Raw genomic sequence first — 13,242 nt, 5'->3', positions numbered from 1 at the left:
TCTTCCAAAATACACTTTTCCAGCCATCTTGAACATTCATAGTTCAGTGAATTGTACTTCTCATTCCTGTTCAATAAGTGCTACAAGTCCTCTCACATAAGCAAATCTCCTGGAGAAGACTTCATTGATGAAGTCAGTGTACTTGTCACAGCGTGCGTTAAGTCACTCAGTCGTGTCCAACTCTGTGTGACCCCATTGACTGTAGCCCGCCAGGCTTCTCTGTCCATGGAATTCTCTAGGCAAGAACACTAGAGTGGGTTGCCATTCCCTTCTCCAGGAGACCCACTAGATTGGTCCTGGTACTCACCAGAAGTGATGGCTTTATCGTCAATCATGATAGTTATAGATCCCAGAGTCATTTCCAATGTAAATGTATGAGAAAAGGGCCTACCCTGCAGACAAAGGGAACCTAGAAAGTTTTGTTTCACCCTTATGACTCTTTCATGCTATACTCCTAGATTTTACATCATCAAGGAAAGGAGAGAGATGGATTTTGCTTTTGCAATTTTCCTATATGCCAAATACCTGCTTACTGCAATTTAAGAAAGCAAGAAAATATTTTTATATTTTTCAATTTCACTTTGCTCTGAAAGTTGAGTACTTAGATCTTATCAAATTAGCAACAATTTCTCTGGTAAAACAAATGTGAAAAGCCAGAGGTTTGTTCTATGGACAGGAAGTGATAATCCTCCAAATTTCATTAAAAGCTCTTGATTTATTTTCCCCTCTACTATCTGATAAGGGACACTTTTCCTGATTGTTGCTCCCTGTTAGTAACGAAAATCCTATTTCTGTTTGTGGCAATTTTCAAAACTGAAGCTATCAAAGAATGCACTTACAACTTACTTTCCAAGGAAACTGCTTGAAAGTTCCTGTACCTAAGTCACTTCTTAATATTCCCCTCCCTGACCTCCCTACAAGTGAATTTTCCCAGAGGAATTTTTATATATATGAAGAATTTAGAAATGGACCTGCCTGTTGCCACTAAAGTTTTCCTGGTTCCTTCTAGCTATTAAGGGATTACATGACTGATTCACTCCTCTCCTTGTCTCCTGGCAGCTAAATGGGAATATTGGAGAGCTGCCAGAAGGGTAGGTAGCCAACCTGCTTGCCCTTGATTGAGCCTGCCAGCTTTTTAATAGCAGAAGTAGGGTCAAGTAAGTGAAATCACAAACTGAGGAGAGTATTCTGAGAATGCAAAGGCAGTTAATGTCCTTCCAAACCTCAGATGGCTGGCAACCCTTGGCAGAATAATCTATGATTTGTGGCACCTGACCCTTCCACTGTGACTGTTAGCTGTGTATTCACTAGAAACATATTTACAGAATCTCTCCATTAGCAAAGATGCCTAGTGTGTGATTACCCAATTGTCATGGTCACACTAGGATTTTGATACAGCCCCTATTCACAAATGAAAAACTGCACTAAACTGCACACAGGACTCATTTAAAGCAGGGATCCTCAATCAATAGATCAAGACTTCTCGTAGATCTCAGAGATTATCACAGTCTGGCTCCCCCTCTCTCCCCACCCCAAAACCACATCCAAAGGCAAGACAGAATCTCCTTTATTCCTTTGAACCCTTAAGAATTCTTAATAAAGTTAAGAATAATTAGCTATAATAATTATCCAAAGAGATGAGACTGTTTAAAATAGACTCCACCTCAAAAAATACCGGAAGAGAAAACTACTTGTTTAAACTAGCTATCACTGCTCACATTTATGTAGTACTCTCAGCAAAGTACTTTTCCCTCATTTAAAATGTTTTATTTACAAAGGCAGAGCTAGGCTGTAGGCTGGCTTTCCTTCATTACTAGAATCAAATACAAAGAACATTTAAAAAAAATTTTTTTTTGTCTGCAGCAAGTGACAATGACAGCACTTGCCATTAAAAAGTTTATTGGAAAGTTTCAAAAGTGGTATCTCCCTGCTTCCTTTGCAGATATATGGCACTGAGGTCTAGGTACCAGAAAATTCCTCCTGTTTACATCCTACGTTGGCCAGCTCCAGGGTGCATGAGAAAGGTGAAGCAGTCAATTAGGGTACTGAATCAGACTCACTGGGAGCAAATATGTGGTCGTGAATCAGAACAGAAAATTCCCGATAAACCGAAGTCACCGGTATATGTCTCCCAGATGAGATAATCTGAGTGACAAAGTCGCAACGGATAAATGAAGGTGATAAACTCACCACAGATCAAGAACTACTACTAAGGTGACCTGATCTGACAGATAGTAACCGCAGGCGACCCTGGGGAACCGCAGCGGGGTGAAATGCCCTGAGAATCGCTGAGATCCTGCCGGCCCGGCAGGGGATGCCCGGAGCCCCACGTTCTGGACCGAGCCCGCCGGAGAGAGGCTGGAGGCAGCCCGGGGCGCTCCGGGCCTGGACGCTGGCCGCAGCCAGGCAGCGAGGCCCCAAGCCGGCCGGGCCTGTACGAGGGCGGAAGAAGCCGGGGCGCGGAAGAGACCATCGTCCCTCTCCCACGTCCAGGCGCTGAGGGGCCCCAGTGGATCCCGGGAGAGGGGGGATGAAGGAGCAGCTCTGCACCACGCGGCGGTTGCAGTTTGCGCCGGGCGCCTTAGAAGCATCAGCTCCACCTCGGGAAGCCGGACGCCGGACCCGACCCGCGTCTGCTTCCCGGAGCTCGCGCGGGGACCAGCAGGCCAACCGGCGCGGGTGGGAAAGCCCCGCGCTCCAGCCGAATGGAGGAGCCCAGTCGGGGACTTGGGGACGCCCCAAGAGTTTGGGCACCCCTGGAATCAGGGAGTCATCTCCACGCGGTTCTTCCCAGGCGACCAGAATTCAGCCCTGGGAAGAAGCTCCGGGCATTAGCGTGGCCACAGGGGAAGAAAGAAGAGTTATTTACATGGGGGGAGGGGCGGGTGGGAGGACTAGGAGGAAACCTTGCCGAAAAGAAATCTCCCATCACCACCAAAACCGATCCTAAGAAGTCCTGAGGTTCTTCGCCTGGAGATTTCACTTTAAAAGCTGAAGAACAAAAAAAAAAAAAAAAAAAATTATTCCACTGCTTTTAATTGAAGTAAACAAAGTGCAACAAATCCTAACTCAAATATGATTGCAGTGAGATTAGGGTGTAATTGCTTAGGGTTCAGGTGGAATCTGCGGGCTAAATCCTACAGGGCCAATCTGAATTTCACAATCATTCTGTCAAAAGGAGAGCGATGAGAGCCCACACGCTTCCTAACAAGTCATTTTTAACAGTTACAAGCTTCGCACAAAGACCACACAGGGCGTCTAAGAGATGCAAATCTAATCCCTGGTCATTCTACAGGCCTTCAACAAAGATGTGCTAAACCCTAATAGAAAAGAAATCAGTTCTCTGTCACCAGCCCCTGGTAAAATCTATTAGAGAATGGACAGAGCCGCATCTACAGCAGTTGCTGCAAAGGTTAAGGACAAGTACAAATAAGATGGACCCAGTTTTGTTTTCCGTGTGAAATATCGGTAGAAGCTAACCCCAAATGAGTGACGGGATTCGATCCGTGGCTTCGCATTCATTTGAATGCTAGAAAAATAATAATAATAAACACACGCATTAAGACTTTTCAAGACTCCGTTTCTGAATTTTACGAGATGAAACAAATCCCTGCCCCCACCCAGAGGTGGACGTCTTTGCCTCCGAAATTATCGAAGAATATTAACGGAGGAGAGACGGAGAGCGTGCCGGTCCATGAGGGAGGATCTGGGAGTCTGGAGCCGGCTGGCCGGCCTTTGCTCGCATGCGATGTCTCCTTTCGCAGAAAAAAAACAAACCCGACGGCGGAGCCGCAGTGGGGCCAGGGCAGGGGATGCGCCACGCCTCCGGCCGCGGGGGCCGAGCGGTGGCCGCCGACCGCGGGAAGACTGGGAGGCCGCGCTCGGCCTGGGTGCCTCTCCTCGGTCCCTTTCGAGGACTCGGGGAGGGAAGGGGCGGAGGGGCCTGGTGCCTCACAGGCCTTGAAGCATCTCAAATGTGCCCTTCTGCGGTCACCGAATACATGCAGTCCTCACGAACAGTGTCATCATGCTGATGTATTAAAAGAGTTAATACGTTTCAGCTCAAATGTATCACACTGTGCGCGAGACCCTTAAAAAGGGAGGGCCCCGGGGAATCCAGGGCTCTGGGAGAAGCCCGCAAGCCGGCTGGGCGAGGGGAGGAGGGGATGCCGGGTCGGTCACTGAGGACTGGGGGGATTCCCTTCTCTTCCCCGCGGGGCAGAGACCCCGGGGACCCGGCCAGCCCTGGCCCCTTCCCGGGCTGGGAGCGCCCCGTACAGCCGGGCGCGCCCGGGTAGAACCTGGGGAGCGGTCTCCTGCACAGAAATGGTTCTGCCCGCAGCGCCTCCTCCGGGGTCACGGGGAACCGACCGTCCCCTGCGGACCCGCCTTCCACCAGGGGAAGCGGCCCGGGACCCGAAGGCAAAGGTTGTGGGGCGGCCTGGGATCCAAGTCCCAGCGGAATCGCCCTGCGGCCCTCCCAGGCGGCTGGGACTCCCTCCACGTGGCGCATCCTTCGAGGCTGCGCCGGAAGGACAGCGACGAGAGGGGGCGCTGTCCAACAGTCAGGGTCGGCAAGCATCAATTTTTCGGAAGTCCCTTCTCCACCTGCAGGGAGGAGGGCTGGGGCACTTGTGCGAAGGAAAAGATTTTTGTATGTTTCCAAGGAAGTTTCCAGAACCACCACCGGGTGGTTCCGCCCTCTGCCACCACCCTTCCCCGCAACCTCCCCCCGCCCCCCATCAGATCTCTCGGAATTTGCTCCTCCCCGGGGTTCACAGCCCGGAGCTGGCCAGGCTGAATTTGGGAGGCGAATTCCAGTCCCTAGCCCCTCCGCTCGTAGCCCTTTAATTGGCTCTGGCAGAAAGTCTCCATTCGTAAGATATGCCTGCAGGGAAGGAAGGGGTTGCTAGATTCGCCCTTCAGCTCAAAGACGGAACACCATACACAAACCTGTTCCCTCTTCGGCCCATTCAATGCCTGCCCAGGCTAGGCGTACGTATGCCTTAGGTGGGGGCTGTATTCCTTCCTTCCCATCTACTGACAATAATTGAATTTCTCGGCGCTTGCTGCTTCTCTTTGCCTTCCTCATTTTTCTCGCTAGTCCTCTGATAGGCTGACCTTGGCGGTTCTCTGGTCTCCTTACCCCACAACTGGCCTGCCATATGGGTCTTGCTGGCTTTCATTCTTTATGACTTAGCGCATCTACTTTATCTGCTTTTCCTTTTAGTACTAACATTAGGAAAATGATACCGGATTGCCTACGAAGGAATACTGCATCTATAAGGCTGGAATTGGGCAAGTAAGCAAGGAAAATGTAGGCACTGAAATGAAAAAACAGAAAACGAGGAGGATGAGGAAACAAGGGAAAAGTAGATACTGAAGTCACTTTGGGCCATAAATACAAGAATATGTTTCCGCAGGTGATCTTTGGGTCCTAAGGAGAGTCTCCCACATCAGCCTTGCGAGTCAGGGACAGAACTTCCTAAGTAAGGCAGGCTGAAGTTTCTTCTCCCTGACTAGGATTGCTGCTGAAGATGGGCCAGCAGTTCTAAACGTTGTATGCCTGGTCCCCAGGGAGGTCCAGGAGGCAGGGAAGGAATTAGCACTCATAGATCAGTGCTCCTAGAAATGGTCTGTAGTCTGTATATCTCTATGGGGCTGTCAGGTGGCTGAAACTTCCATCCAGGAGTCTGCTCTGGCTCTCTGATTCTTTGGAGGGCCATTCCTGTGCTTCCCTTCTGACCACCCAGCCAAGGCCTTCAGGTGGATGAGCTACTCCCCTGTGCTGTGCTTAGTCAGTCATGTCAACTCTTTGTGACCCCATGGACTATAACCCGCCAGGCTCCTCTGTCCATGGGGATTCTCCAGGCAAGAATAGTGGAGTGGGTTACCATGCCCTCCTCCAGGGAGCTATTCCCCTACACCGAGCAGATTGAGTCCTACAGCCCCACTCTTCCCTCCTGTCAGTTGTATGAGTTCACCCTCCTGGTTTGCAGAATAGGGAGTGTGGAGGCTCCCTGTTGTAGGAGACCTGTCCTACCCCCCACCCCCACCCCTTGGCTCAGGGTGAACCTGTGCCTGAAGACCACTCTTGCTCATCCGCAGAATGAGTCCTAGAGAGACGGCGGGGTGGGGAGGAACCTACAGAGCTTACCGCTGGTGTGTGTATGTGGGATGTCTTTAGATCTGTGTGGTCCCTATAATATGACATCTGTTAAAGATCTCCCCTGGAGGAGGGTACGGCAACCCACTCCAGTTTTCTAGCCTGGAGAACTCCCATGGACAGAGGAGCCTGGTGGGCCACAGTCCGTGGGGTCGCAAAGAGTCGGACACGACTGAGCAACTAAGCACAGCGCAGCATAAAGAGAACACCCAGGCTTTTAGGATGAGTTTTGCCAAAAATTGAGCAAGCCAGCAGGAGCTGTACAGAATCACCACCACACACACACCCCCACCTCCATCTGTGGGTTCTCCTGAGATCTTCCCAGAGGCGAAAATGCTTTGCAAGGACATCGAAAAACACAAAGCCTGCCTAAGAGGCACTGTGTTGAGGAGGTTAATAAATTATCTCTTTGCAACATAAAAATGGAATCGACATTAAACACATGCTATTATTAGACCGAGTTTCAGCCTAATGAAAAGTTCGCTAGATGTTGGTATCTGGGCAGAGACGACGGAATCTCTTCTCCTTAGGAACACTCATCAGGGAAAAAGCAGCAGTTCGCTGGCTTTGTTTGATTTCACTTGTTCAGAAAAAGATTGTACGGTAAGATCGTTTTTTAAACAATCCCTTCAGGTTAGGGTTTGGATCATCGTCATAACCCAGTGAAGCTAATACATTCACTATATAATCTGGGGTCAAAATATACGGAAAATTTCTTCTCAGCCGCACACCAGACTTCTTGGGGAGCTTTCCAGAAGGGGCTGGGGGCCGGGTGGTCAGGCGGCACTCCGGCCTCTGGCTAGGAACCGGGTGGAGAGTCACGCAGGCTTGGGGGTGGGGGCGAGGCTGCGTGGGAGGAGAAATTGGGGCTTTGGGCTGGGCGTTGGGGGTGGGGGAGGCCGCAGTGGGCGGGGTGCTGCTTTGCAACCGGGGTTGGAGGGGAGACCTGGGGGGTGGGGAGAGCTGAGGCAGCCGGCGGAAAGGGGCGGGGGCGCGGTTTGCGGACTGCTGCTTCAAATGATCCTGGAAACCAAAACTTTCTACAACGACAGACCATAAAACAGCTTGAGATTTTAAGTGCCCACCCTTCCAGCTGAGACCGCGGGGTCGGGATGGGGGGGCTCGGGTCTCCGGCGGTGAGGTTGGGAGGCCGCCGAGCCTGCCCCAGGGTTTTGGTGGCGGCTCACCGCCCCCGCCGCGCTCGGGAAGGACTTCGTGGCTCCAACCCGCGAATCTTAGCCCCAGACAACCTCTTCAGGCAGCCCTCCCTTTGAAAACAAGTTTGAATTTTTCATCAAATGCTTTACCCGGGACTCTTCACTAAATGATTGCTAACCAGCTCCAAGTAAAAGCACTAACATGGTTTTTCTCACCTTTCCTGCCGGCTCCCCGCCCCGCCCCCATCATGGAATCTCCATATTCTAAGCAATTAAGCTATATATTCAACAGGAATATTCGATTAAAATACATCGGGACTAAAGGCTGATGCATAAGGTCTGAGGCTAGAAGAAAATATTTAGTGCTTGCCTGCAGATTCTGTCACCCATCATCCGCTCAGAAAGCGCTCTGAATCTTTCAGCGTGTCCGGCTCTTATGATTGCAAATGGCCCTGTTTTCAAATGGAAATAAGACTTGCAAACTGATTATGTGTATTGAATCGGAATCACTCACTAGATCCTCTTGTTTAAAATGTATTGAAAAAAGGATGATGGCTGCAGACCTCTGTAACCGGCTCCCTCTCTTCTCAGGGAGGTCGATCTATTTTGCAACTTTTTGCCATTTGAGCATGTTTAAGCTGGATAATTATGTTGCACTTGTGTCACTGGCCCAACGCAAAGACGTGCTACACACACTATCTCCTGTTTTGCTCCTTAGCCCTGCTTACTAAAAGCATCATCCCCTAAACACCAGATATACCAAGACACACCACACACTCATCCACCCTGCCCCAATGCTTCCATCTAAAGACCATCTCTAGCCAGGGAGACTCAGCTGTCACAACCCAGAAAACCTCACACACTTCCACTGGGCACAGTTGTTGCTCTCCTCTCCCCTCCAGTCTCCTCACCTTCCTCTCTTTTCCTACCAATGAACAAAACCACAAACACTCAAAGCCCCAGCTTCCACAGACACCCAACCAACAGAATCTAAGCACTCAGCCATGCTGAGAATTTTCAACAACTAATTTTAGTTTGGCATGACATTATAGTTGATAGAAAACAGTTCATACAGGAAGGTTAATGTCAACTGTTCGGGATGCATGATGGTCCTTGTATGGGACCATCGATGTCAATGATTTTCTCTTTACACCCTTTCCCAATCCTGTGCTGGATGATGGCTGTGGGTGAGTTGGCTTTTGTTATTTGTAAAGGTTCTCCTGTTTGATTTGCAGACAGATATCAGAGTTTTACCCACTGTGTGAGTTGTAGGTATGATACACTACAGCTCTTCCAAATTACTACACCTTCGCCTCAGCCTCCACAGTCCTACCAGGGAGCAGTAATCAACATTTCAGTGACTATTGCAGCTTGGTGAGTAGTGAGGAGCTGGCTACAGTTTCTGTTTGCCCTGGCCAGACGCACGGATGTATGCTATCTGCACACCTGTGGTGCAAGAGCTGCAATTCTTTCTGAAGCACACTCTCATGGGGAGGAAGAAGCCAGTCACTGCCCAGGACCACCCACCCTCCTTTAGACTCCACCCAGAGAACAGTGCCTTGCAGACCTAAAAGCACCAGAGTGCCCCAGAGGGGAGAGAGGTTTAACCCTCTAGGCTTCAGCGTCTCCTCTGAAAAACCTGCCTGAAAAAGTCTGTTTAGAAACCTGGTGCTTTGGGGGCACCTCAGGGAACCGAACTTAGAAGTTCTCTCTATACACAGCCATAGCCAGATTTGTTAAACCATTGCCCTGGTCTCCGAGGGCAGAGGAATCAACTTACGGGAACCAGCTCTTAGTCCTCCATATCATTACGGTAATTCCCAGTTTTTACATCTGTGCTCACACACATACACACCTAGCCTTGTGTGTGCCCAGATCAGGTAAATCGGTAGCACACAGACCAAATAAATTCTTGTTTTCCTAGAGCTTTGGACAGCTTCACACAACAACATTGGTGCTAGGTAAGGTGGAGGCTGGGCCATTCTGGGTGACTCTCCCACAGAATGGCTCCAGAATGTAGTACCCAGAAAAGAGTATCCAAGGACACTTTTCAGGTCCTGACATCTTTCGTAGAAATGACATCATCAACAATCACCCCAAACCCTAGAAATGCAAAGTTTAACACTTCACCGACAGCCAGGTGTTACTGACAATTCCATGTAGCAATCAAAAACTGGACTACCGGAAATGTAGAAGATGTACAAAATGGGGGAAAGGAGGAGGGAAAGTTTGTCTTTCTGTTGTCAGACTCAGACCTGCCCTCTTATTTCCAGTGTTCTGTGAAGGCCAGAAGAGGGGGAACTGCTAGGGGCAGCAAACTAGGGGCAGCAACGTTTCCATCTGTTTTTGTTAGCTGGCAACGGTGTTCATACTAATGACTTCTCCTAGTGGATAACGTAGGTGAAGCACATGACAACAATTTTTGTTGTAGATTGCTTCAAGAAGTCTCATCTACAGCTGTGTGTCTCAGGTAACAAGTTCATTTTCTTTAAGGACAAATTTTAATATTTTCCTCCAAAATAATTAGTTCTGTGACATGAAAATAAATTGATATTCCAATTTAAAGTGGGAAAAAACGAACGAGGGTTTTGGTTTACTTGATTTTCTTAAGGAAAACTCAGTTTCATGTGACCTCTTCCTTGAGATAGTAAATACATTCAACTTTCTTACATTTAATGGGTTCTGTAAGATCCCCTACTAAGAAAATCTTATGTTAATTTTTTTATTTTTGAAGATCTTATGAAATAGATATATAAGATACATACACATGTACATATATATCTATAATACATACATAGACAGGGATCTTCTTTTTTCAGACAGGTTGTCTTATGCAGCCTACGTACAAGTAGACAGTCAGATGTGAATATAGTATTGGATAAAAGAACCCTCTTTAACAAAGTCTGTTACTGCCTGTGATTCTTTTTAATGTTTGTTCCACTAACAGTGTCCTGCAAATAACTAAAAGAGAAATAAAACAAGAAAGTCCATTTAAATCTCACCCTTTCCCAAACTTTGTTACAACTCAGCTAATAACAAAGATGATATACGTTTAGGAAGCAGAGACCAAATCGCAAACATTATCAAGTGAGAAACCTGGGGCTGTGCCTAGATGCCCTCCGAGTAGGGCATTAGGTCACTATCAGAAAGAAATGCATCCAGCCACTCCAACTGTGGCTTCAGAGGAGGCATAAGCTGTGCTGTCAAGTTGCTGAGTCTGGCTCCTCCTCTGTTTCTTTGAGAATCATCGAGGAAAGTTTAGGAACACAACTACTGGGAGGGAAGATGACATTCAGACCCTGGTCCTCCCCTTCAATAAACATATTCTGTCCTCCAGTCCTATCCACACCCGGTTCCTTCAGCGACTTGGACGGACAGGCTTGCCACAGAGGGTGATTGGTGAACAGGACACTCTCCTGAAGCTACCTGCCAAAGAGACATCAGAAAACTTTCCGTGCTCCAAGTTGAGGTGGAAGCCCCGAACTGAGGCCCACAGAGGGTGGCCCCAAGTCACAGAATACATTTGGACAACCACAGGCACATCAGTCAGAAGGCAGGGAGGGCCAGAGGGAGGTGGTATCCAGTATTCTCTAACGGGGAACTGATCAAGGAACACATTCAGTTTCATCCCTCCCAATACTCGAGGCTGTCGCTTTCCATCCATTCTGAAAGACAGCAGCATTTGCAACAAACCAGCTGGCAAACCATGCCCAAGAGCCACATCATCTCAGATTCACATTTCTCAACAGGCTTTCTAGTTCTCAGCAAATAATATCCTCTATCACTTGGCTCCCCCCGCCACCCCCAACACACACACCAATCATTGTGGGGAAGGGAGAGCGATGTCTAGAGAGGCTGGTGGCATCAGATCAGAATTCAAGGCAGCTTCTCACAACTCTCTTGTTTATAGAAAATGAATGTCTGCCTGGCTTGCTTTTAGTTCAGGAAAGGGGTCAGTCTTTATCAGCATGGTTCACACAGATCCTGGATTCTTCCCCCCTCCTTATCTTAAATTGACCCGCTTTTAAGATAAAGCCATAATAGAGAAAGCATTGACCTTACCTGGTCCCTAATGAGTTGGGAGTCAGAAAACCCCGCTCTCCTTTCCTCTTAGCTCGGGTCGCCTGAGAAGAGACTCGGCGCTACCTTTTGTGCACTCGCGACTGGAGAAGGCCCCTCATCCGCACCCAGACGCCCGCAAGCGCGCTCTGAGAGTGTGCGGCCTCTCACGTCTGAGACTTCTTCCCTGGCGTCTCAAAATCGGCCACCTCAGTGCCAGCCCTAGGCCTGTCCCCGCCCCGGGAGGATTTCAAACCCCTTGGAAGGCCCCCGAGCCAGTCTTGCCCTTAGAAAGGCCAAGCCCTGAAGCAGGGGGAAGAAGAGCTGCCTCCGGCGAGTCCCTTGGAACTGGAGCGCGCGGGGCCTCCCCCGCCTCCAGGAGTTGGGGAGCGTTTCTCAAGGAGTCGGCTCTGGCCTGGCTCTGATTTCACTCCTGGGCCCTCGAGTTACTTCCCACCGAGCCGGCCCCGGTCCCAGAGCCTGTGTCCGGGCTGCTGACGCATTCCCTGCCCCCTCACGCCTACTGGGCCTGGAGGACTCCAGCTTGTGTCCTTGTTGGAGGGTGGCGGCAGGCCGGGCTCCCCCTGCTTTCCTGCTCAGAGCATCTCTGTCCCAATCTTCACGCCGCCCCCGAGCCCGGCCAGGCCAGCTGAGAGGGTTGCTTTCTTGCCTCTCCGACCCACAACTCCGGGCTCCCAGGCTGGGGCGGGGGTGGGGGAGTCGCTTTGGGATGCTAAACATCAAACAAGCCAAGCCTGGGGTTTCAGGCCCAGAAGCCACTAGAGCCGCTCTCCAAGACTCTCGAGAAAGTCCTCGTGTTTACATGGCGGGGTTGGGGGTGGGGAACAGGAGGAAGTGGGGGGTGGGATGCCCTCTGCAAAATCTCCCCCATTTCCCGCAGCAGCAGTCGGGACCTCGGGATGGATGGGGTGCTTAGGTGGCGGCGCTCAGCTTCTCCCGGATCTGGGGGCAAACTGCGCGGCCCCCACGCGTTGGCAAGTTTCCCCATTAGGGACATCCCCAGAAAGCTGAGTTCATCTTAGCGGAGACCAGAAGCTCCCCGGGACAGAGATGCTGGAGACTTAGGGGAGGTCATGACTGAAGAGGACGAAAGATCGCAGAGGCTGATGGGGTGTGAGAGTAACGTGTATCTCCAGTCTTTGGTGTTCTACTTCGCCCAGCGCTCACCCATTTCCCTATCGAGACGCTTCGGATTGCCTTCCAGGGCCGCTTCCTGAAGCTACAGCAGTCTCACGGCCAGGAACGGAGTGCGTGGACCCCGCGTGACCGACGGAGAGAAGCGGCCAAGGCCCTGTTCGTCTCGGTCCCGTCTGCAGTCACGGCTCGGTTCGCCTTTTTCCCGGAACCAGTAAACAGACTTCCAAATTAAGTCAGCTCTAGACGGCGGGGGCGCGGGGAGGGGAAAGAACATATTTGGTAGTAACTCCATCCAGGGCAAGGGTGATCAGACTGAGAAGAGCCCTAGCTCACTAGAATTGTGATTCTCGGGGGCCCGCTCCGCAGCAAGTTGGGGTGGGGTGGGGCAGCCCCCGTTGGCAGTGCTCAGGCGCTGCCAGCCCCGCCCCTTCCACGCTCGTGTGCTGGGCGTGGGGGCAGGTCGAGCGTAAGCTCCCACCCCACAGAATTCAGACCTTAGCTGTAACATCTCCCCTGACCGGCCGGGACTGAGCTGGGTGATTTAACCACCTTCACAAACTGCCCCGGGGGCCACTGCTGCCCATTCCAACACAAGTGTTCAACCTTTCCAGATCTTCCTTTGTTTTCCAAAATGTGAGGCCTGATGAGAATTCTCCCAACCAGCACACCCTCTAGATCCAACCAGTCACCCTCTTGAAATCT

General features: G+C 50.4%; 1 long non-coding RNA gene across 5 annotated transcripts in view; it reads right to left on the bottom strand.

Moving 5' to 3' along the window:
- Positions 1 to 12,115, bottom strand: part of LOC148774512 (uncharacterized) — a 46,629-nt gene extending 34,514 nt beyond the window's left edge. Inside the window, exon 1 of one of the 5 annotated variants that reach the window (XR_016035616.1) lies at positions 11,386 to 12,115. This is a non-coding gene — a long non-coding RNA (uncharacterized LOC148774512). The remainder of the gene's footprint in view (positions 1 to 11,385) is intronic. The other 4 variants (XR_016035617.1, XR_016035613.1, XR_016035615.1 and 1 more) reach the window with 4 other exon arrangements.
- Between the last annotated feature and the right edge of the window lie 1,127 nt (positions 12,116 to 13,242).

The sequence above is a fragment of the Moschus berezovskii genome, chromosome 21 (genome assembly GCF_049115385.1).
Source record: "Moschus berezovskii isolate FMDL1 chromosome 21, NW_MosBer_1.0, whole genome shotgun sequence".
In the NCBI taxonomy this organism is placed as follows: domain Eukaryota; kingdom Metazoa; phylum Chordata; class Mammalia; order Artiodactyla; family Moschidae; genus Moschus; species Moschus berezovskii.
The sequence above is the reverse complement of the archived record's forward strand: the minus strand, read 5'-3'. Positions and strand labels throughout refer to the sequence as shown.